This window comes from Cebus imitator, unplaced genomic scaffold (assembly GCF_001604975.1).
Source record: "Cebus imitator isolate Cc_AM_T3 unplaced genomic scaffold, Cebus_imitator-1.0 Scaffold619, whole genome shotgun sequence".
In the NCBI taxonomy this organism is placed as follows: domain Eukaryota; kingdom Metazoa; phylum Chordata; class Mammalia; order Primates; family Cebidae; genus Cebus; species Cebus imitator.
In genome coordinates this window covers 701,072-726,829 of record NW_016107934.1, presented here as the reverse complement: position 1 = coordinate 726,829, position 25,758 = coordinate 701,072, and the positions used below count along the sequence as shown (strand labels likewise).

Below are 25,758 nucleotides of genomic sequence, written 5' to 3'. Positions count from 1 at the left end.
AATTTCTGAAGCAAGCAAAACAATCTTTCCCAACCACTCTCTACTACACACAAATCCAAGAGTTTAAAAAGAATAATACTGACCACACAAATCAAAAAGGACACATCCCAACGTGGAGTTTTCTTTTACTGAGAATGTAAAGCCAAATGAAAAATCTAAAGATCCTATAATCCAGGTTTTCTTTTTCTTAGCTCACTAAGAAAAACCACTTTAACCTTTAAAACAATTAAGCCTTAGCACCCTGAAGTCGTGAGGTTTGCTCTCCCACTTTTACATTCCTGTAGCATTGCAAGCTGGCTTGCTCTGCCTCCATCCCTAATTCTGAGTGATATTGTGTGTTATTTTGTATATTACAGCTAAACCATACTAAACCTCCACTACTAAACCATAAGCTCCATTAGCACAGGGATCTGTTTGTTGTCTCTTACAATAACCATAGTACCTGGCACAGGGAAGCCAGATCATAAATGTTGTTGAATTAATTAATGAGTAAATGACCTGTACAATTTAGTGACTCCTAGAGCTTGGGTCTTTCTTCTATCCTCACCATAATAATAGTTTGAGCATTGTTGGGTGCCTCTTTCTTCTTTACTTCACTCAGGATTGAAGAGTCACTGTTTTCTCAGATGATCACCAAGTCCTTAGACCAGCTTTTCCCCATTCATCATTTGGAGATCCCTCCTGAATTTCTAGCTCTCCTCCTGCTGGAGTGATAGAGGTAATTTCCAGTCTATGAAGGCTGGGAGAGCAGAGATAGCCTCCAAATTAGGAAGGGAAGACTAGATGGGGTGGAGGTGCTTTCTGCTGCTTGTTTTTCTCCTGTGAACAAAGTATGACTGCAGAGGAGAGGAATGGAACTCTACTCAGCAATTAAGGTTAAGAAGGAAGATACACACTAGGTCAGGATGGCCACTGGGATCTTGACTTTGCTGCAGCCACAGACTTGGTTAGATCTAGAGTAGACAGGTGGCTGGGCATGGTGGCTCACACCTGCAATCCCAGCACTTTGGGAGGCTGAGGTGGGCGGATCACTTGGGAACAGGAGTTCAAGATCAGCCTGGCCAACACAGGGAAACCCCATCTCTACCCCAAAAATGCAAAAAAAAAAAAAAAAAAAAAGCTGGGTGTGGTGGTACATGCCTGTAGTCCCAGCTTTCGGGGAGGATAAGGCACAAGAACTGCTTGAACCTGGGAGGTGGAGGTTGCAGTGAGCTGAGATTGTGTCACTACACTCTGGCCTGGGCAACAGAGCGAGACCCTGTCTCAATAAATGAATGAATAAATAAATAAGACAAAATAGAGTAGATGGGAACTTAGTGGGCATGAAGACCCCTATTTCTCCATCTGGTAATATGCCCCAACTGCTGCTGCAGAGACCTCGGGAGACCTATTTCTCCTCTTAATTCAGAGTTGTATATTTAGCAAAAGGTTTCTTTAATATTACTTAATATTAATTCCTCCCCCTCTCCTCTCCCACTCAGGTCACAGTCCTCTTTATTTACTTCTTCCTTCCTTCCCTCTTCCCTTCTATATTGTGACAGGCAAAATTATTCATTTTATTTTTCTCCTCTGTTCAATGGCACTGGCCACAGGTCAGCACTTTAACAAATCTGTAACAGTTACTCTGATAGCTGGGAAGAGAACTTTAGCAATCCAACAGGTTAGTTTTGTTTTTGAAGGAAGAAGATAATGTTTAAAAAAAAGTGTCAGATGATGGAAAAGGAAAATATCTCCTTCCAAATAGCTAAATACTTCTAAGTCCTGGAGTCCATTCTTCCATTGCAAAGGGACTTCAGCCTAATTTCAGGAATAGTATTTAATGCCTCATGTTTGAGCACTGCCACATTGTTCTTTTTAACGCTTGTCCTTAGCTGGTGTTATGGCTCACACCTGTAATCCCAGTACTCTGAAAGGCTGAGGCAGAACACTGAAGCCCAGGAGTTCGACACCAGCCTGGGCAACATAGTGGGACCTTGTCACTACAAAATATTAGGTGAGTGTGACGGTGTTCACTTGTGGTCTCCACTGCTTGGGAGGCTGAGGTGGGATGATCACGGATCACTTAAGTCTGGGAGGTTGAGACTGTAGTGAGCTATGATGGCACCACTATGCTCCAGCCTGTGTGACAGAGTGAGACCCTCTCTTTAAAAAAAAAAAAAAAAAGAAGAAGTAAAAGAAAAAAAGGCTTGTTCTTTCTGGTAGGTCACTTTCAATACTGTTTTTTGTTAGTAACTCATGTAGGTGGGGGTGAGCATTGAGGGGAATTCATAAAATAATATCATTTAACTTCCCCTGCTTAGTTTTAGCCCCTTTACCTCAAAACATCATTGTTCTAGTTAACTTCTCAATTGTACATCCCATCCTACTGCAGGAAAAGGCAGACTTTCTCGCCAACTGTACTTCCTGTCCTGTATTGCAACTGCACCTTCAGACAATGTGCCTGGCCTATCGCCTATCTCCTGTCTCCAAGCGCCGAAAATCTCACTTCATTTGCGGTTTCAGTCACAGCTTTCTATTGCTTGTTTCTTGCTGTAGCCTTACTTGTATAATGATACTAATAAATCCTCCTTTTTATTCAGCTAGTTTGAGTAGATTACTGTAGAACAGAATAGGAGGTAAAAACGTTTAAAAATTTTTGAGACCATCTAGACACTCAAAATGAGTTCAGATTTCCTACATTCATTGAATAATACCTGAGGGTCTTAAGAAAATATGCAGTTAAGATTGAACTGTTGAACTCCAACAGAAATCCTTTCCAGAACAAGTCATTGAATATAAAAAATAAACAAACATATAAATAAATAATTTATTTCCGAATATTTGCAGATGTAAGGTCAGGCCATAAACATTCTGAGTAATTCTAGTTAAATGTCTTAGGGTTGAGGGAAAAAAGGTGAATTCTGCAAATTATAGAATGGTAAAGAGACACTGAACATAGATACGATTCTAGAGAGTGATACGTAGCAGAATACCTATTACATCCTCCCATTCCCATGCTCACTTTAGAAGACTGTTTCTGCCTACAAACACCAAAACAGCAGCCCTCCATTACAGGGGAATCCTTGCCCTTTACCTGGTGACACTGACACCTAGTGACACGGAGGTGTATACTTCTGTTTCCATGCTTAGCAAACTTTAAAGCCCATAAATACTGTGAGAGACCCTAAGAGCGGAACAATTAATTTCCCCCGCTTAAGGCTTATCTGAGTAGCTTTACAGACCTTGAAATTAAATGAAATCTAAGATAGGCACGTGAAGGAAAGACCTGTGCATACTTAGAAAAGGATGACGTAATCTCTAGAAACCAGCATAGTGTCACCAAGACTAGCCTAAATCTATATTTCTTATAAGCAATGTTCTTATATTACTGGATCAATGTTATTAACAGGGTTCATAAACTGATAGCTCAGTTGCATGGTGGCTGTTGGGGATGCTATGGATTTCTTGTTTTCACCTGTATGGTATCTATTTGCCTTCCTATCCTACTAGCTCTCTACTTTGACACTGGTAACCAAAAAGCCTTCTCTGCATGCAGTCTTGTTTTTTTTCTATTGTTTTGTTTAAAGTTTATTTTTAAAAATATTTGATACATATTACAAAAAAAACAATGAACGCTTATACACCTTATAAAAGGAACATCTGTGAATCCACCAATAACTATAATGTTGCCATTACATTGTATCCCTCTAAATATATCTGTCCTAACTCAACTTCTTGCCTCCTCCCCGGCTGCACCTCCTCCCCATACAAGGTAAGCAAGCAAGCAATCTTGGTGAGAGGGTCAAGCAACGTGTCCTCTGCTACCCTAGCCTGTCCTCTCCTACCTGAGCCGAAGGGTAAGCACAAAACATGGTAAAGCCAAGTGGACTCTCCCACTCTCTTTAGTGGCATGCTGATTGCATAGAAAAGAGCTTGAGCAAATTCATCATAATGAAGATATTCTAACCTAAAATGGTGTCAGTATCTGCAGGTAACATTGTTTTTGGGCTCTCTGAGATCTTGTTCTCCAGCTTCTTCTTTATTTCCAGGAGCTATCCCATATCCTTCTATAATTCCTTTTTTTTTTTTTCATTTTAATTAACCAGCATTGTTAAATACTCCACTTAGCAAAGAGCTCTCTGATAACATTAGTAAACGCAAATTTTATAAAGCCTTTCTGATAAAGCTACATCAGGTATTTTCATAAATGAGCTGCAAAAAATACAGGTGGGATGAGAGAGAAATTACACAGTAGTGGACACCTCTGGGGAGACGTAGAAGAGGACTAGACCAGGGAAGGTGATTTCAACTGAACGTGCGATGTTTTATTTCTTGTAAATAAATCTGAGGCAATATAATAACATATGAAGTTGTAATAAAGCTCCTACATGGTCGCTACATTATATTCTCTATAAATTTCCTTAGGTTTAAATAACAAAAATTTAGGTGAAAATAGGCGACTCTATCATGGCTCAACAATTGTGGCCATAGGAGTGCTGATTAATGGATTAATGTTAACCTACTGGGAGGTGCGTACTTTTTTATTCTGCCTTGGACAATGCTATTAAAAACTACTTGGAAAAATGGAAAGCAGCCATGAAATTTGTGAATGAACCAAGATGCTGGGATCAATAGCAAATATGTTGAATAAAATGATCGTATACAAAAAGAAGTTGGCAAAGTGCAATTATGGGCTGAATCTCATCGGCTTAAAAAAAAAAAGAAAAAGAAGAAAAACTCTACTGATTATTGAGTGCTTCCTACGTGACACGTACTGTTTTAAGTATTTCACATATATTATTTAATTCTTATAATAACCTTATAAGGTACATTATTATTGTCTTTTCTTACACGAGGAACTGAAGCAAAGGGAAGTTATATAATTTGTCCAAGTTTACAAAGTCAGTAAGTGTTGGATCCAAGATACTAACCCATCTTGGTATAACTCCAAAAACTCAGCTCTTAATCACTGTACAATACGAAGGTTAAAAAGGCTTATGCCTTGGTATCTTCCAAATAAATGATACAATACAGAATGGAGGAGACACAGCTTAGCAGCCCACGTTTTAAAAACTTTTCTTTCTTTCTTTCTTTCCTTCTTTCAGAATAAGCACAATATGGGCCAGCAGAGTGATTTGTAACAAAGTGACTGCCAAAAAAACAAGCTCTATCTCAAGCTGCGTTAATAGAAATATTGTATCAGGGAACCATGGTCATGCTGTTCTGCACACTGCCTCAGCTCCCACCTGCTCTGTATACCACAGATCAAGGAGCACATCCACAAAGACAATAGGCAGGGTTTGAGAGGAGACCAAGAATCAACAACGGTTCCTAGGAAGAAAGTCTTAAGGAACTGGTACTATTAGCTTGGAAAAGGCACAACTCAAGTCAGAGGGCAGTCATGCTAGCTGTCTTGATATTTATACAGACATATATATCAAGTGCCACATGGAAGAGGGATTAGGTTTTTTTGTGGTCTCAAGGGGGTAGAAAAAGAAGCAATGTGAAACTTAAAAGGAGAGAAATGATGTTAAAATATCAGAAAGAACTTTGTAGTGGTCAAGACTGTCAGAAGATGAAATAGACTGTCTTGGCAAGAAGGGAGTTCCCAGGATCTGGATGTGTCATAGCAGAAGTTCCTTGCTGGGGATGTTGTTGAAGCTACTAATGGGACGGTGCCTAGAAGGACCTCTCTGCTAATGCTACAGCATACTGATTTGATGATCAACTCCATTACTGTAAAATCATTGTCCACTTAGAGACCTATTTTTATAGTATGATCCTTAAGTGTCTCCCTGGTCACTCCCCTCTTCCTCTAAAAAAGGGCAGACGGCTTCCAGAATGAGGAGTTTAGGCCCTTTTTATTAACCCACCTCCGTTACTAGCTTTATAATATTAAAGGACTCCTTTAACCTTTCTTTGCTTCAGTTTTTTTTTTTTTTTTTTTTTTTTTAAATTAATAAGGTGAAAACAAAGTAGTAGTTTTTCCTACCAGGGATCATCAAGTAATGAAATGTCTACTGAAGTGGAATGTCTGTATTTTTTTTTTTTTTTTTCATTTTAAAAAGAAGTTCCCTCTATTTATCTCACCTACCTCATCTGGATTTTAGTGAGCATACTAGGCTGTCTCATGTAAAAGTACTTTAGAAAATTAAAACAATATGCAAGTGTAATTTACGATGTCTATAATGTAAGTTCTATTTACCATATATCTGGGACCCCCAACCTTTTCTGACACTTCTCTTATCCTTGGATTCTCTCTGAGCTTCCTTAGAATTTTCAGTATTTTTGTTTGTTTTTGCTCGTCTTCATTTATTTTACAAATCTTTCTTGTCGCTGTTACATGTTAGGCAATTTATTAGTTACTATTCTAGCACTGTTGGAAAATAAAACCTTAAACATTTTCTTCAAGTTGTTTGCCATCAAATAGAGAGCTCTACCAATACATACATAATGTAATGCAAAGCAAGGTATTTGTATGCCTTAAGTATAATACAGATAAAATGCTATGAAAGATCACAGGACAGTGGGAATTCAAAGATGTTTGGCCCCAAGAATCACCGTAGGAAAGAAGGGCATTCTCCTCTTTCTTTCTTATCCCCAAGTCTTCTGTGACACAATAGAAGCTGGTTCTGTTCAAGATTATGAATTTCTGCATTGGTGCTAAGAAGTGGACCGCCTACCCAAGCTCTTATTTCTACTGCCTTTGCACTGGCCTGAGGAGAAAGGTATGATTTTCCCTAATTTTTTTTTTTTTCCTATAGAAAGAGAAAAAACACTGAAGCTCAGCAAGGTCAAGTACAAGTCATAAATTGTTATGTAAGGCAGACCCTCATCATTGTAACTATCTGAAGTTTCAGTGCACAAAACAAGGCCTGTTTCAAAGAGTGATTTATTACAAGTGTGCTTTTTTAGGTGCTTAATAATGCCCACCCAATAAGATGTTTGCTTTATCCTGGGATCAGGCTGACATCTCTTTTATGCGCAGAGATGGTGGAGTTAGTAGAGTGAGGCTAAAAGGAAATTGCAAACACTGGGGAAGTAAGTTGTAACAGGTTCCATAAACTCCATTTGATATGATAGTTAAGTCTTAGAAAACTTTCTGTTAAGTATCTGCCATTGGTTTGTCTGCGTGGAAAGATAAACACAAATAATACTGATTCAACGTTTAGTACGTTCCAGGCTGATGCATTTTATATGTATTTTTTCAATTATGATTATCCCCTTTTAATAAGCAAGAAAACTGAGTCAGAGTAATTAAGAAATATTTCCAAGCTTATCCAACTAGAAAGTGGCAAAATCAAGATTTGTACTAGGATTGTATAAAGAAGTCATATATGAATAAGGGAATAAATGGTTATGTATAAACATATATTTAAACAATATACACATTTGCTTCTACACATTTAAACACATACTTAAATTTACCTTTTCAAAATTATTTTATGCCACAAAAAATGGCCCATATAAAATAAAATATAGAATACAATCAAAGCTAGAAGAAGGAGAAATATGATAATCATGTGAGTTTTGTCTGTGATTGGTCATCAAACGTGAAAACAAGAAGGGAAAGGGGTCGTCACTTCGTAATGCCATTTTGCCCAAGTAACAAACCATTGTTTTTATTTTCATAAACCTACATTATAAATATTAAGTAAACTCTATGAAAGCCATGATTTTTCCTGATTATATTTTAAATTTTGAGCATAGCTAGCATTTAAAATTTCTTGATATTTATTCTCAAATGAGATAATGAACATTTTAAAAATACTTCCAAAATGGCAAAATACTACATTAAAGTTAGCTCTATGCCTCCTTTCCTTACTTAGCAGTGAGGCCCTACTGATCACACAGAAGAATGGAATTCTATTTTATCCCTTCTCCTAGGAACAGGCAACTTTTCTGGGGGGGGGGGCATGTGACATGCACAAGAGCACATAGAACCCTCTCAATATATATTCTGCCAAAGAATATTGAAAAATGGCTTATACTGGAACATGATGCCCAATGGAAATACACTACCGATATATACTATGTGTTAAAAAAATATATCATTCTCTTAATCTGAAGGCCCTGTGGACCTACCAATTTTCTAGTAGCAATAATGACTTACAGAATGTCACCACAATACATTTTGTGCTCTTCTGCATCAGTCTCGGTCAGTTAGCACCTTTCATGTCAGAGGAGTCCAAATTGGAGTGCAAAGTCCTGGGGCATGTGCTAAGAGTCTACATTGGAATCCATACTTCCATGGACTATGGAAGAAATTAAACTCTTATTTATTTTTTATCTCATGCTTTTAAATTTTGTTTTTGTCAATATATGATTTATAATAATAAATAATATATCTATGCAATGGTACTTTTTTTTTTTTTTTTTGGTGGACATAGTTTCTGTCTATCTTGACCAGGCTGGTCTCAAACTTCTGGTCTTGAACTCCTGGCCTCAAGTAATCCTCCTGCCCTGGCCTTCCAAAGTGCTGGGATTATAGGTGTGAGCCACGATGCCTAGCCCAGTGGTGAATTTTTAGAATTTTTAATGTGTACATAAATATCTATACATGCTCAAATATTTTACTGATAACAATCTGTGATCTAAAAGTTTGAAGACTGTAGCTCTAAATACTTCTGCTACGCTAAGTGTAATTCAGCAAAAATATCTTGTGACCATAAAAATATGAAGAATGTTTTCCTATGGTTGGAGTTTGGGGATAACAGTGGGGAGTAGGCTGGTCTTTTCTACTTTTCACAAAATACTTCTACTACCAAATAATGCCCAACACTTCACTCTGCAATTAAATATAGCAACTCCTGTTGACTTTTTTTCCTTTTCACAAAGGAGCAACAGTGAAATACTGAAAAAGTTTTTTGGTTTTCCCTCCAATTCCCTCTTGTCTCTGAAGTTCGTATTTGGAGGGAAGGGTTGTCAAATTACTCAAAACATGCGCTGGGTATTAAACGTCCTAGGTGTAAGTTCCTTCTTCATTGTCATTCTGTGCAATATGGGGCAGGCTACATGATTTTTCCCTGACTCGTTTCTCTTATGGGTAAACTAGAGATAATAATACTTAGCACCGTCCTCAGAGCAGTGTAGTGTGGATAAAGAACATTTTGTTCCTTCTGTCAGCTAAAAGAAACTGCTATTAATATAACCTTTGATATTATCTGTTTAAAATGCTGTGATTGGGTGGGCTCCATGGCTCATGCCTGTAATTCCAGCACTTTGGGAGGCCGAAGAGGATGGATCACCTGAGGTCAGGAGTTTAAGACCAGCCTGGCCATCATGGTGAAATCCCATCTCTACAAAAACACAAAAATTAGATGGGCATTAGCTAATCGGGAGGCTGAGATGGGAGAATCTCTTGAATCTGGGAGGCGAAGGTTGCAGCAAGCTGAGATCATGCCACTGCATTCCAGCCTGGGTGACAGAGCGAGACTCCAACTCAAAAAATAAAAGTAAATAAAATTAAAAAAAATAAAATGCTGTGATTTTTACATATGTTTCCTTTTACAAATGATTTTTCTTAAAAAATAAACATCATATTTCTAAATGCTACTTTGTTTTCTGAACTTCTTAAACTTTTCTCTGATTTTGTTTCTCTTTCTCTCTCTTACATAGGAATGCTCGCATGTACACACACACTCTTTTAACAACTTTATGGATGTGTGAGAAAAACCTTAAGACGGCTTCAAGGAAATCAAAGGGGAATTGAAATAAGTTTTCTTATTCAGGTCTCCTTTAAGTTTTAAAGCTACATACGTAGGCAATAAAATCGTAGTGTTTATGTAATCTCCAAAATGTTTGTATTTAAGAATAATTCACCGACTCTTAAAATGGAAGGAACCCTAAGAAAATATCTAGGCCTAAGATAATGTCTGGCACATAGTAGATGCTGAATAAAAATTTAATTGAGGGAATCTGGAAAAGCTGCTTATTTTAATCTTAAAACAAAAATCAAAACCAACTCTGAGCATTAGAGAGGTTAAGTAACTTGCTCAAGATTGTTCAGCTGGTTAAAGAGTTTAATCCACAATTTACTCCTTCTAATTTCCAGCTTTGATTTCTTTCCACCAACCTGTTGACTTTATATCGAACTGTCAAATATTATCTGCAGAAGATGCATCGTTGAAAAAAAAAAAATCAAAGACCAGTCCTGAGAGTCATCACCTCCAAAAGTCACGCAACACAGAATGTTCACATGAGATGTGAAATATGTAAAGAATCATATATTTTTACGTATAATATGCAAAATGTAAATCTTGTATACATTGAATCAAAAGGTCTCTTTTGAAGGCTAAGGGTCAATAGCTTATCGTCCATGACTTATTTTCCCTTATAGCACACTTTGCATGTCCGCACAGGTGATGGCAGTACTCTGACCAGCTGAAAGTTGTTAGGCTATTTCAGCACAGCGTTGGTCGTTTTCAGCAAAATTATTTTTGTGTGTTGTTATATTGATTTTTTTTTTTAAAATTTACCTACGAATGAGGCATTAACAACCTCAATGCATTATAGTCCTGATAAACTTATCTGCACTATTTTGGCCTATGTGATAGCTAACCCATTGACACAAGAAATCCAAGCTGATAAAAGCCTTTCTTGGCCACTTTTTCGCCGGGTCAGACTGGAAAATCGTAACACAACGCAGGCCTCTTCCATGGGGCACCAAAAGGCAGCGATGAAAAAACCCCCTCACTTCCATATCCAGTGGAGTTGTAGTTTATTACCATAACCCTCCCAAGTCAAAAGGACACCAGTTTCAAGCCTTGCAACTTGCTGCAGACAGGGGCTTTCCCCTTTACCCCACTCTGCTGGGCCTCTCTACCTGTCCTCTCCTACTGTCTACAGGTCCCGAACATTAGAAAATAGAAAATGTGATGATCTTTGTGTGTCTCTGTAAAATGTGTGTATGTGTGCGTGTGTTTGGGTGTAACGGGCCTCTTGTTTGGCTGCGCGGCCTGTCCGTCACGGCGCGGGCCAATGGCAGGCTGCCTTATATAAAATGAGTGTTTTCAGTCTCTCCGGGTTGCATGTACTGTATGTGGAGCAGTGTACAGTGAAGCGGAGGCAGAGCGGCTCCGCGAGCTCCTCTCCACTTTCCCATAGAGAAACCCTGACTGGCCGCTGAGGGCGAGCCACACACACGCCCTCACGCCCGGCGAGCCCGCGAGGTAGGCGCCCCCCAGCCCCAGCCCTCCCCGGGCGCACTCCCCTCACTTTCTGTTTTCCTACTCACTTGCGAGCCGCCGGGCTGCAGCCCCAAGGACTCCGCGGCAGGAGCAGCGGCGGCGGCGGCGGCAGCCGGTAGGGTGGACTTGAGGAAGACGGAGGGAACCCCGCGCGTCCGGAGCCGCCGCCAGCCGGCCCGCTCCCTGGACACTTTCCCCCTCCGCCAAAACTTTGGGTCGGAAGAGGTCGGGGGCGAGGGTCGCGGCGGCCGCGCCGGCGGGGGCTGGGGGCCGGGGGCCGGGGGGCGAGGAGGCAGTGCCCTGCGAGCGGGAGGCTGGGGGCCGGGCCGGGGAGCAGTAGGCCAGCCGGTGCCAGGCTGCGTTTGCAACCAGCACCTCTCGGCACACAGGCAGCGCCGCCCGAGAGGGGCACGGGCGCCGGGGCGCGGGCTGGAGCGGCCCCAGGAAAACAACAACAGAGCCCTCACGCCGGCGGGCGGCTCTTGGCCGCCCGGGGAGCCCCAAACTTCATCTCGGCGAAAGTACGTGGAGCCCTGCCTGGTCTCGGCAGCCGGGGAGGTGGGGCCTGGGGAGCCGGGGCAGGGGAGGAAGGTACGAGGAGCCAGCCTTCGGTGGATTTATTGAACGTTTCGTGTGCGTTGGTGACCGGGAACAGCAGCCCAGTTGCTCGTTCATCTGGAGAGTTGGGATTTGGGTGTTCCGGCCGCGCAGATCAGTGCCCTCTCACCCCCCACCCCTTCCCAAATGCGCGGCGAGTAGAGAAAGTGCTGCTTTAGTGCCAGAGTAGCCTGGAGGAAGAATAGGGGGAGAGGGGGAAGAGGGCGAGGGAGAAGGGGAGAGAGAAGAGGGAGGGAAGGGGGGGGAGAGAGGGAGACGGAGAGAGAGGGAGAGAGAGAGGACGGGAGGGAAGAGAGGAGGGGGAAGAGGAGGAGGGAGGCTGTGTCAGGATTTTGCTTGAATGTGGGATTATGTTGTGTCAATAAGTTTAAGGTGGAGAGAGCGAGGCAGAGGGTGGTGGTGGAGGGGAGGAGGAAGGCCTTGGCCGTTTGAAGTCTTATTTCTGAAGGTAAGTTACGGCTTTGCATGGTCGCGATGACAGAAAACTTGCAGATCCTTTATCCGGGGATGGGGTCGATGCCTCTAGAAAGAGCTCCCCAGCCCTCTTAAGCCACACTCGTGTTCCACTGTTATTTGCTGCGATCCGGGTCGCTAGTAAATTACAGAAATCAGACTCGAGGTTTCTTTTCCTCCTCCACCTCGTCTCGCTCACTCAACCTCAGAAATTTATTATTATTTTTTATTTATTTTTTGGTATTGTATGAAACTTAACATAACTGAGACCGAACCCGAGTCCTGTAATTTACAAGGACCCTGAATCCCACAATCTGGAACACGTTTATGTGTGAAATAACCGCGATCATTTCTGCTAAATGAGGAAGGTAAAACGAAACGATGCAAAAAGCTAAGACACAACATGTACGACAGGGGGGGGAGAGGGAGAGACAGAGAGAGAAGCTATTTTTTGCTTTCCTTTCTGTAGGAAGGAAAATAAAGCGTGCATTCCCCTTCCTTCCCGGTGTTTAGGGTCTAGTCGATATTTTAACTGTCTGAGGACAAATTAGTCCAGGTGGATCTTGTTGAAAAGTTTCGTGAGGTGGGGTGGAGGTGGGGGGGGGGCGAAGGGGAAGGTGGGTGGAGGTTGTGGGGGATGGGGACAGAGCGAGCTCTGCCTCTGCTAATGGTCATTGGCCTGGGGCTTTGAAACCATTGCCTGTCCTGCTAATGACACGTCCAGTTCTCTTCTCCTGGCCACGGACGCGGGGCTGCCGTTCCTGGGGTGGCTGACTGGGACTGGGGTACTTTCCCCGCGCGGGGAGGGACGTTCTTCGCCATCCCCTGGGGTTGCCCACTCGCGGCGTGGGGGCCTCCACGCGGCCCCTCGCCCCTGCGCTTCGCCGCCACCTCTGCTCGAGCGACTTTTGTAGGCAGCTAGCGGCCGAGGAGCGCGGGGGTCCCCAGCGCGGACGTCCCCGCGCGGCCACCCCGAGTCCGGCCCCACACGCTCTGCGCCGCGCGGTCCAAGCCCAGAATGGCAGCGCGGGGCCGGGCGCCGGAGGTGCCTCCCTGGGGGGCAGCGGAGGCTGAGGCAGTGGCGGCGGGATCTTCGCTGGGGCCCGCAGGAGGAGGAGGAGGAGAGGGAGAAGGAGGAGGGGAAGGAGGAGGAAGAGGAGGAGAGGGAGGCGTTTTCTGCCCAGACCGCCGCCAGTTCGATCAGGCACGGGCACGGGGACACCCCACTCGCTGCTCCTCCGTTATGGAAAGGTGTTTAGCAGACTTTTACGCCCGGAGTGTGGTATTTGCACTTCATTTTGTCCTCCCCGCTCTTTCCCAAAGCAAGATGGACTCTATTCTCTTTCTCTTTCTCCCTCTGCCTCTGCCTCTGTCTTGTCAGCCTTTAAGATCGACATTTTGTACTAAGATGCAAACTTGATGGTGACCAGCAACAAAGCCGGGGTGGGATCCCTCGCTCTCTTCCTCCCTCCTTGTTTCCTAGCTCCCCCCACCCCGACCTCGCAAACCTGGTGGCCCTGCACTTGCCGCTGTGGGCTTTGGCAAATATGTTTTCCCCGGTCGGTTCCGATCTCCTATCTAGGGATTGTGACCTGGGCTGGGTGTTTGGGAGACGGCTGTGGCCGCCCAAGTCTGAAACGCTGCGATACCTGGACCCGCTGCCGCCGTGGTGGCACCTCCCTCCGGCTCCTGGGCTAGGCGAGGCTCGGGCTGCCCATCGATCCCTATGATTTGGTTACTGGTATATTTGTCCTGGGGGCGATGATCACTTGTGCAAGTTGATGAATGATCGCGGTGTGGGTTTTGCGTTTGCAGAATGGATCAACTTTCTGCTTTATACATATGGGGAGTAGGAAGCGAGAGTGCTAGAGACACCCTAGAATACCAGCTGGACTGCCCCCCAGCCTCTGCCCTTTGAATATAGGGAGCTTCTTTGCCTTTCCTGTTCCCACAGTTCTCCAGTGGAGGGGTGGTAGAGAAAGGGGAAGGGTTAGTGGGAGCTGGACTCTTGGGTTTTGGTACCCTTTCTTCGTAAATGCTACAGGACTTGGAATTGTACTATTGTAAAGCCCTACCATACTGATGATGTACCTTTATTTGATACTTTATAGGTCACTATCATATGACAAAGGCTTTGCGGCAGTTCATCTTCCTCTCTGTGTACTTTCCATTTGCCTCCTTGGGTAAGTATGCAAACTCTTCATACAGGGAAGCTGGGTAATTTTGTTCACATAGGAAGATGCTCTATTGGGATTACAGCACCCCCAGAAACCTTGTCTCACTGAGTTTCCCACAGCATAAGTCAGTTTATAATTCTTAGTGTTTAGAATTCAGCTGTGGGTTATTATTAAGATAATTTAAAATGTTCATTTCGTATTCATCTACAAGTCATTGTCATTTCAAAACTTATTTTCAAATAGGCATTTTAATTTATAATGAAATTTTACATAGCTTTGAAGGTCTAATAAATTTAATGCTAGACAATACTATAGAAATATTGCAGTGTATGAGTGGAGAGAATTATTAAAAACCCAAGGAAGTATTGTGCGGAAGGCCTCTTTAATTATAGTGACTGACATTTGCTTGCTCTCTCAAGTTCTCTGTCTTGAGTAACCTGTGGTGTTTGTAACAGTTACTTTTGGGGTGGGGAAAGGTGGCGTTGGCAGGGTAGTAAATCTAGTGTTTACTGCACTAGTTTGATTCAAAACATCATAATTTCTTTCAAAACGTACATGTTTGGAGAAATTAGGAACAATTCGGTAGCCTGTAAATATCATAAACAATGACTTGGAGATCTGTTGGTAAGTGCCTTATTCGGATATATGACTCCCAAATGGAAAAATCTGAAAAATATGTGTGGGACAGTAAGTGTGTGGAAAATTTGTGAGAGGTAACAGTGTGGGTGAGAACTGAGGGTTTATAGAGCATTTGAAAGCAGCACAGTGAGCCCAATCTGCAGAAAACCACCTTGCAATTTTGCTCCTCCATTGTAAAGGAACATCCCAGGTACTCGTGAGTTGATGTTTGGAAATTAGTAATAAATTGTGTAAATAAACTGTGATGCTTTATAATATTACCATAGTGAAATTAGAGATTGTATTTTGTGAATGAAAATGAACTTAATTTTTTCATGAAAGTAAATTTAGAGACCTCGTCTGTAGCGTTTCCTAGATCGCTGGGATATTGTGTACATTAACAAAATTGTTGTCTTAGTATTAAGAGGAATTGAGCTAGGCTGGGCATGGTGGCTCACACCTGTAATCCCAGCGCTTTGGGAGGCTGAGGCAGGCGGATCACCTGAGGTTAGAAGTTCAAAACCAGCCTGGCCAACATGATGAAACCCTGTATCTACTGAAAATACAAAATTAGCTGGGTATGGTGGCACACATCTGTAATGCCAGCATCCCGGAAGGCTGAGGCAGGAGAATCCCTTGAATTTGAGAGGCGAAGGTTGCAGTGAGCCGAGATCGTGTCTCTGCACTCCAACCTGGGTGCCAGAATGAGACTCCCTCTCAAAAAGAAAACAGAAAAAAAGAGGAATTGAGTTAGAGGACTGGACCTTTCTGGAGGTGTCCATTTGGTAACAAAATATACTTTCATATTATTGAGGACTTTAGATGATCTGTATAAGTTTTGCATCAAACTTTTTTTATGGAATATAAATATTGCATTACTGCTGATAATTAGGTGGTTTGTTTAATTAGAGGCCTCAGAACATGTCACATATATAACAGGCCATTTGGAGTGGTCAGAATGAGAAGGTTCTATAAGATGAATTTAGTGCACGCTAAAATACGTGGATTTCATTGTCTTTGAGATTTTTAAAGCTTGTTTGAAAAGTTTCACTTTTGGCAAGAGTATTCAAAATGCATTCCTGATTACTAAAGAACACCGCATATATACATGTTAGGCACATTATTTTGTTCATTGCAGCAAACTTTTAATATCACTTCTTTCCCCATGGAAATGTAGTTGACCAATTCAAAAATTAATATGGGAAGTTTGTCATACTGAGAATAAACGTCTGTTAAGTACTTGTATTTCTTTGAGATATCAAGCGACTACTTCATTAAAACAATATTTTCAAGAACAGTCTTGGTCTTTGAAGTCAGCGAAGTAGTTCTGATTGTGTAAATCTTGTCATAGTGATCTAAAGAAAGTCATTTTGACAATGAATTGCCAGTTATTGGCATCTAAAATGTATTTATTAGATTTGAGGCTTACTTATCAAAATAAAAATTTAAAGAAGTTTTTGCTTCTCCATTTCCAAGTGTTTCCAAAGTTCCCATTTTATTATTCTGCCTGTCTCTGTTAGGTTCTGAAACTGAAGCCTTAATTTGCATTTCACATTTAATGCTAGCTATGGAAAAGGTGGCTCATCTATATTGTTTCATAATGTTACCTCTTTGAGGTACTGTGGCAGTTTTAGGAAAAAATATTTTCCTAGAGTCTTAGCTATCTTAAAAAATTTGCAATTTTTGAGACATTAAAAAAATCTATATTTATCTTTGTATCCAACATTTTTTTTTAAAGTTTAAGGTTTAAGAATTTTTGAGATAGCTGTGCTTTTAACATATTTTGAAAATCTTACATATAGCACCTTTGACCTTATAGATCTGACTTTTATATTTAATCCATTAAAACAGATTCATTTAGACATTGAATTTAGAACATGTCCTTGAATGAAAGCAAGGATGCACATATAATTACAGTTGGCTTGTGCTGTAAGTAATAATGTAGTTGATAAGTTTTCTATATGTTGTAAAAATAAGGAAAGAAGAATAGGTCTGAAAATGTTGTGCAACCCATGAAAATCTAACTCAGTAGCTAAGTCATACTCTTCAGTAAAATTACAGACAATTTCTAATTATTAGTCATTAGTCAGCATGCTAACAGTATATGTTTTACTACATTTCATAAAGAACATGGGCAAAAGCAAGGGCTATATTTTTAAGTAGATCTTGTCATGAGTGCCAATTACTTTTATATTAGAAATCTTTAATAGAAATAATAAAGGCTTCACAGCTTTATCCTACTAAAAAAAAAAAAAACTTTTTGAAAACAGTTTCATTACAGATGTGCCCTTTTGCTGTAGCACAGGAAGTTCCTGAAATTATTATTAGTGTCTCACAAAAGTACATAAAATGTTTGCAATTGTTGTATCAAGTACTCCAAATTACTAAATTTAGGCATTAATTTTAACATATTACATTACCACCAGTGTGGCATACTTGTGCTTTAAGATTTAAACTTAAGCAGGTGCTTAACTGAAGAAGAGGATGCTTTTCTTGAACTTGTAGCTTGAAGTCCATCTCATTGTTTAACATTTCACCACTGAGGGTACCTTTTGAAATGGGCCTGGGTGGTATCTGTCCTGTATTTTTAGTCAGATTCCTTCTTGTCACTATGAAAGAAAAAGAAACCCAACTTCACTAAAGACATTGTCATCTTACTGCTTTGTTTTTATCGTGTGTCCCAGGGAAATGAGATACAGGCAGTCCTCAAGCTACACTGAGAAACACTGCTATGAAGGGAGTAGGTAAAGAGAAAGACTGAGACTGAATGGAGCTTCTTCCAGCTTGAAGATTCTGTGACTGTCATTCAGTCACTGGATGTTGTACTACCTCAAGGGCAGTCATCACATACTGTGTCAAATTGAAGATATTTCTGTATTTTAAGTCATACCTGTGGAAAGCACTTTTTGATTACAACTTCACTCAACATTCGTATGTGATATTATCCTTTAGAAGGCAATTATATTTCCTTGAAATGCCAGTAGATATTTCAAAACTGCACAGATATACCCAGAAAATCCTCATATATTAATGGGGATTGTTTTCATTTTTTTTTTCTTTCAAGGAAACAGGTAAGGAATTGAAATAAGTGCCAATTACATGAGAGAATGCAAAAGAAGGCAAGCCGGTAAAGAATTTCATCTAAAAGTATATATAAATAGAAGATGAGAGAATGAAAGACTTAAAAGATTAAATGTAGACCATGAAACATTAATATACCTACCAAAATGTAAACTTAGTAAGTTAAAATATGTAAATCAGCTTAAGAATCTAGGTAGCGAAATAACTTCAGATAATGAGAAGGTATGTATGAAATACAAAGTAACAGGCTAGGTGTGGTGGCTCATGCCTCTAATTCCATCACTTTGGGAGGTGGAGGTGGTCGGATCACCTGAGGTCAGGAGTTTGATACCAGCTTGGCCAACGTGGTGAAACCTTGTCTCTACTAAAAATACAAAAATTATCTGGGCGTAGTGGCAGGTACCTGTAATCCCAGCTACTCAGGAGGCTGAGGCAGGAGAATCCCTTGAACCTGGGAGGCAGAGGTTGCAGTAAGGTGAGACTGCACCACGGCACTCCAGCCTGGGCAACAGAGTGAGGCTGTATCTCAAAAACAAAATACAAAAAAACCCCACAAAGTAACAATTAATGAGAATGAAATTTTAAAAAATTAAAAATGTTTTAAAATGTTGATTAAATAATTAAATCAGTAAACATGGTCCTCGGATGAAAAGTTTGGGGAATAAAACAGAAAATCCTGGAATGGAATAACTGAACTCCTAAAAAGAACATACAAGGTTGCATTTTTTGTAATATGAATAATTAAATAAAAGACCAATAACTTACTTTAAAGGGGAAATAAAAATGGGGATAAAAATTATTCAAAACAACTGTATTTCTCAAACACTTTTGACTGAGGTATATTATAAAAAATACCCTTAATACCCATTCCACCTAAAAGAACTGCAACAAGCTTTCTGAAACAGGACAAAGTGTAGTGCCCTCTGATATTTTTTGTTCCTAACTAATCTTTATAAATCCAATCTGTTTCAAGTCATTTTATTAAACAAAAAATACTAGATATTATCTGCTTAATTGATTTCATGACTTAGAGTTTGAAAAACACTGACCTAGAGTGCTTGCTAGCCTTCTTAGAAATGGAGGTCTCTAGGCCTCATCTTTGATACTCTTATTCAGTGTTTCTGGGGTGGGTCGATGGAGTTTAGATTTTAGCATGTATAGCAGGTGATTCTGAAGCAAGTGGGAGGTCCTCCGACTGGCGTCAAGAAACCTTGGCATGAAGGACAGATGGCTCAAGATTGGATGGGAGTCATGCTCTGAATGTGGTACTGAAGTTCGTTGACTTATGAGGTGTTTTCCGTCTTTACCATTCTTTGGCTGTATTTCAGGCAGCAAATTTGCAATACTGAGAAGGCCCTCATCACCCTCTGTAGATGCTTCTGTAGTAGGACATACAGCACAAGGAGCAGAGGCATTACCACCAAAGAGCTCTAGGTTCCACTCCTGCTGCCTCTATTGCTTATTAGGTGAGGGACTCTGAGCATGTTACCTCACATCCCTTAAACTTTCATTCTCATATGTGCACAATGGATATGGTAATATTTATCAATAGTACAGGGATTACACAAGACAGTAATAAATGTAGGACCCTTATTCACAGTTAGCACTCAATATGTAGTCTCTGTTTTTATACTTGTATCTCATCTCACCCTGTCTTCCACTGTTTGAAATTTCTCAAAGCCTTTTAGGGTTTTTTTCCCCCCTCAAGTGATTCTTACCTCTAGTTATCATGAAACATTGGTATATTTTTAATTAGACATGAGGTGCTGGACAAGTAATTTGTTAGTGAAGGAAATAAGAGTAACTAGAAGGAGAAAAGCCAAGCAAAGCTGAGGCATGCCACCGTGAGGTACAGTGCTCTTTCAGGTTTGGGGAATGATTTTCCCACCTCTTTAAAAAGGCAGAGTATCGGACGAGAGAACAGCTCTTTTCATATTTCAGGGTACTTAGTTGTCAGCACAGGGCATTTTCACTGGTGACTGATAGATACTAGAATGTCTTAGAGTATCAGTTCTCAAACTTCTCCCATCAAGACATATGTATAATCCCAGCCCTTTGGGAGGCTGATGAGGGAGGATTGCTTGAGCTTAGGGGATTGAGACCAGCCTGGGCAACATAGTGAGACCTTGCCTTTACTAAAAATAAGGGATATGAGGTAACATACTCAGAGTCCCTCACCACAAATTAGCTGGGTATGGTGGTGTATGCCTGTAATCCCAGCTACTCGGAGGCTGAGGTGGGAGGATCACTTGAGCCCACCAGGTTGAGGCTGCAGTGAGTCATGATCATGCCACTACATTCCATCCTGGGTGAGAGAGCAAGTCTGTGTCTCAAAAGAATCAAAATAAAAACACGTGACCAATGTTTACATATGGGACATTATGATTTCCCTGGTTAACAAACACAGATAAATTATGGTGTGGGTTTTATAGGTAGTTCACAGTGAGATAAAGCCACTCCTTTAAAAAGAAATCAAGAAAGCTTATTATCAAAATGCAAGTGAGAATGGTGTTATAAGAAAAATTTGAATATACTTAACATACACATGGAAAATTGTGGTACTTTAACTGTTCTAATTACTTGGGGCACTCCTCATAAAACTTATCCTTGTGTCAAGGCATGGAGATTGAGAAGTGTTACATATGTAGTACAGCACATTGCACGCAATAGGCACTTGAAAAGAGGGGCAAGCTAAGGAAAAGATAAATGGGGAATATGTCAAATCCGTGAAATCTCAAACATTGCGAAAACCAAAAGCCAGGGAAATATAAAGAAAGTACAGAAGACTACAGGTATCAGGGTTTTCAAGTGGTACTGTCTTACTCAAATATACACTGACTCTGACACAAAAATTTGTGTAATTAGTCTCAACAATCATTAAATTTATTTGAATAAATTAAAATTAAGTGACTTCAGTGTTTCCTAATTTTTAAGGTTATATTTGCCAGGAACATCTTCCTGCTTTGCTAAATTTTAATTTGGTATACGTTTTTGATCTCTGGTAAGTTAATAAGCTCTGTGTATTTTGAAAATGCCTTTGTACTTTGATGTAGCGGTATTGGAAATGGATTCACACAAAAAAAGGTTTTTTTTCCTTCAAAAGTGTGGCGTCAAAACTCATTTGGTAGCAAAACCTAACCCAGACTGTCATGCAGTTGTTTAAAGTAGTTTTCAAGCCCTCTTAAAATATTCACATATTTTGCTGGAAAAAATAGTATCGATTAATTGTGAAATATTATCCTAGATCTCTCTAGGAATGTTATGTAATATGTGCTATATGTACCATTTTGCCTTTTTAAACCCCACAAAAATCTAAATCCTGAAGCATATCAGAATCTAAGGGTTTTAAATAAGGGATTGTGGTCCTATTGCATTAACTTCCTTGGTTGGTAGAGTGAAATTCTCCGATATTCCTAACCACTTAACCCAATGAAAAATTACTTTGCTAACTTCGATCGCTAATCATTGAACAATTTAAGTTCCTTGCAAGCTAGCAAATCATGGAAGATTTTTTAACATTATATATTACCTCAGTCAAACTTGTCTGTGGAAACCCTGTGGTTCCAAATGTACGCGTGTAAGGCATAAGAGGTTATAAAGTCAGGTAAGCAAAATAGTAGTCATTGACATCATTTGTACCATCTAAATTGTGCCAAGTGAAAGCCCTCTGGGTAAGGAAAGCTTAAACCCATGCAGAACCTGGTTAGTTCACATTTCACTGAACCTCTTATATTCCATTTTGACGCAATGATTCCTTTGTTGTTGTTTTTAGTTTTATTAAACAGACACACACTAAAACCTGCATAACATTTGAAACCTGTACAGTGTTGAATGTTTCCTATGTAATGTTGAACAAAATTCAGGCTACTTTATTTAATTGTTTTCTGTTGTTAGAGGTTATATTTCCTTTATTATATTGCCACCTGCACATGTTTTTTTTCCCCCATCTATCAGGAAAATAAAAATAGAAAATGTTTTCTGTAATTTAGCCTGTTCTCAGATGAGAATGTTTTCAGGTTGTATGGTTTTATAGAGGTTCTAGATATCTTTATTTTCAACAATAACTATGAAACGTTCATATCTTGCCTTTTAATTTCCTCTAAAACTACTTTAGAAAAATGAAAACTATGTCATGGAGGAGAGTGTATATGATACTCTAGAAATAAAGCAATAGCTTTATCTGGTTTGTTATGGTAAGACTTAAATCAGTCTTCATTTGATATAGACTGAAACTATTAATGCCAAAGAATTGTTTATTGATAGGACTTTCATTATTTATTTATATGACTAGGTTCGTTGGTGTAGGAAAGCCACCGATTAAGTAATTCAGAGGGATTCTTATTAGCAATGCCGATTCTTTTAGTATTAAAAATGCTGACTTGTTTTTCAGCTTTCAGTGTACCTCTCAAAACTCACCCAAGTGTAGAGCTCTCATGGACTGCAGAGGGAAGGTGGTGGAGCATGGAACAAAATGAGAAAATAATTCTTTACATCCAGCTGTCAGATTTTGATTATCTTTTGAGTTACTGAAATTATCACTTACTTTCTTCCCTCCCAGGTTTCCCTTCCTTCCTTTTTCTCCTTCCTTTCCTTCTCTTCTTCTCTCTCATCTCTTTTTTTCTCTCTCAGTCTATTATATTTGGTATACTGCATACAAATATATATTTGGTGATACTGCATACAAATATTTTAGAATGGGAATATGGAGTTGACATTTCCTTTCTTAAAACACTTTTGTTTGAGTTTAAAGATCTATTTGTAGTTTTTGAGTCTTTTTGGTATTTATCACTGCCCATGTAAAAAATTATGGATATATGAGCTTGAGACTTATACACATCCCTACGTATAAAAGTGTCGATTAGGAAGGGATTGTAAGTAACCTTTAGCAGGGCTATGTGAAATAAAGGTACCGGGTGTTTTTATGAAAATAATGGAAATAAACTCCTTATCCAAACATTTTCAGTTTTAGGTTGATAGAACGACTACACAATTTCATTTAAACTTCAGGAAAGTTGAATGCAGTCTTTAGAAGTTTCCCACATAGTATTTTACACTGGGAGGAAAGGAGAAAGATAGTCTACACTAAGGGCTGCCTTATGAGGCACAGTTTTGTTTTTATTACTTTATTTTTTACAACATCTTTCTGATGAGAAATACCTGATTTTAATGACAAGGACACTAAGTCTCAGGTTGAATAACTTGTCTGAGGTCGCACAGCTGGTAAGTGATCATGCCAGGCTTAGCCTGCCTGTCTGCAGTGCCACAATCTCTTGAGGCTTTTTCTATATTTACCTGCTGTAAGGGCCAAATTCCAAGAAGTTAAAAATGAAAGGTTTGGGACAACTTTTAGCTAAGCATTCTCCCCAATTTTTTTTTTTTTTTAATATACTGGAAGAGAAGTATTCATTTTCAAGTGATAAGGTTGAAACTCTGTACTTTATCACTTCTAAGGAAAGTTAGGGAAAAGATCTCTGACATGGGGCTTGTAAATTTTCATCTGTAAGATCATTGTCAAAAAATAAGCCTTTGTTTATAAATTTAGCATATGATGTTTAGTCAGCTTTCTTTCTAGTTGGTATATCTAGTATAGAAATGTCTATGGCAGCTGTTATTTTTAATATTTATGAATTCTTCTGGTATATCAGTAGAAATGATTTGTTCTTTCATGAGAAGTTGCGTTTTCTTAGCTGAATATTCTATGACGTTTGTGCTCTGGTTCTTTTTTTTCTTTTTGAGGCAGAGTCTCACTTTGTTGCCCAGGCTGGAGTGTAGTGGCATGATCTCTGCTCATTGCAGCCTCTGCCTTCTGGGTTCAAGCTATTCACATGCCTCAGTATCCCAAGTAGCTGAGATTACAGGTGGGGCCACGATGCCCGCCCAATTTTTGCATTCATATTTTTAGTACAGACAAAGTTTTGCCATGTTGGCCAGGCAGGTCTTCAACTCCTGGCCTCAAGTGATCCACCTGCCTCGGCCTCCCAAAGTGCTGGGATTACAGGCATGAGCCACCACGCCCAGCCTGTGCTCTGTACTTTTTAATACTTAATCGGTGAATATATTTTACTAAAGAAATGAACAGTATAACATGGATAGTTTTATAAAATGGTTAGTTCTGACATTTGCTTTGAAAGGCAGTTTCATATTAGTGGAAAAATTAATAAGCAGATTCATGGCCTTCACTTCAGAGTGCCTGATCAAACATGAATCAGATATAGGGTCAGTCAGCAGTTCTAATTAATCAGTTTAGGAAGTGATTTAAGGGTGCTTTTTATTTTACGTAAGGAACTTATTTCTGCTATGCTAAGTGGAAAAGATTTCATAAATTACACTTTTGTGTAGAAGTAGCAAAACATTTATAAAATACAGCATAATGTGGATTTTTGTACTAAGAGCCCTATTCATCTGAAATTAAAATCTTTGATCTTTGTAAATTCAGCAAAGTCAGAGCCTAATTCAGATATAGAAGATTAAAAGTTTGTTTTTTTTTTTTAACTGTCTTTTCTTTTTCCCTGATCCATGAAACATGGAAATAGGATGTCTATTTTAGCAAAGTAGCTTATGTGGATGATGATCTTACTAAGAATGTGCTCTTCTTGCATTGTTTTAGCTGAACAATGCTTTACCAAACAAAGGTGCTGGTCTTCAGTTTGTCATGTTTCATTCCCCCATAAAAACACGATTTTGGCCGGGCGTGGTGGCTCACGCCTGTAATCCCAGCACTTTGGGAGGCCGAGGCGAGTGGATCACAAGGTCAGGAGATCGAGACCATCCTGGCCAACATGGTGAAATCCTGTCTCTACTAAAAATACAAAAATTAGCCGGGTGTGGTGGCACGCGCCTATAATCCCAGCTACTCAGGAGGCTAAGGCAGGAGAATTGCTTGAACCCAGGAAGTGGAGGTTGCGGTGAGCTGAGATTGTGCCACTGCACTCCAGTCTGGCTCTGTCTCAAAAAAAAAAAAAAAACAAAAACACCATTCACATTGGTTGGTAAACTGAAATTAATTTAAACTTTGTGTCATTTAACACCTTTCTTTCTGCTTGTATTTTTTTTGGGTGATATTCGAAGAACATTTTCCAAATTAAATAATTAGGCCAAGAGCTGGTGAGACTGGGGTAGCAGAAACCATTACCAATTTTTTCAACATTCATCGATTGAGTGCCTAAAGAATGTTAGTGCTTGACCTAGACTTTGCAGATAAAGAGATGAATATGGACTAACCCTTGTTCTCAAAGCAAACGTGTTCCGCTGGCTGGAAAAGGCTAGTAGATGTCAATATCTATCATATAAATTAATCTGTGCTAATTGTTTTAATAGATATGGTATAAAATAGTGCTGAGTAAATACCTGAAAAACTGGCCAGTTCCAGCATAGGAGCTAGACGTTGAAATATGGGATGAGTTTCTTGCTGTGGCACTATGTTTGCCCACTAAGTTTGTAAAACTAATTTGGCCTAAGCGTTATAATGAATTTTTAAAAATCAGGCTTCTCACTATAATTTTATTTTTATTTAAATAGTAGTTGATCCTTTTGCTTCTGGTATTTTCAAAGGCTGCTGACATTTTTTTGATAAAACTTTAAACTTACATTAAAATTATATTTCAGTCAAGTGTTTTGGACTTCCTTTTTTTTTTTTTTTTTTT

General features: G+C 39.9%; 1 protein-coding gene across 10 annotated transcripts in view; it reads left to right on the top strand.

Annotated features, from left to right (window-relative positions):
- The first annotated feature begins 10,978 nt into the window (after window positions 1-10,978).
- BBX (BBX high mobility group box domain containing) overlaps window positions 10,979-25,758 on the top strand; it is a 278,550-nt gene continuing 263,770 nt past the window's right edge. For 2 of the 10 annotated variants that reach the window (XM_017517145.1, XM_017517135.2), the window contains exons 1-2: window positions 10,979-11,150; window positions 14,351-14,422. The gene's annotated coding sequence lies outside the window, so the exon portion shown is untranslated. Of the gene's footprint in view, window positions 11,151-11,186; window positions 11,284-11,498; window positions 11,690-12,154; window positions 12,235-13,426; window positions 13,522-14,350; window positions 14,423-25,758 lie in introns of those variants that run through there. The other 8 variants (XM_017517142.2, XM_017517136.2, XM_017517137.2 and 5 more) reach the window with 6 other exon arrangements.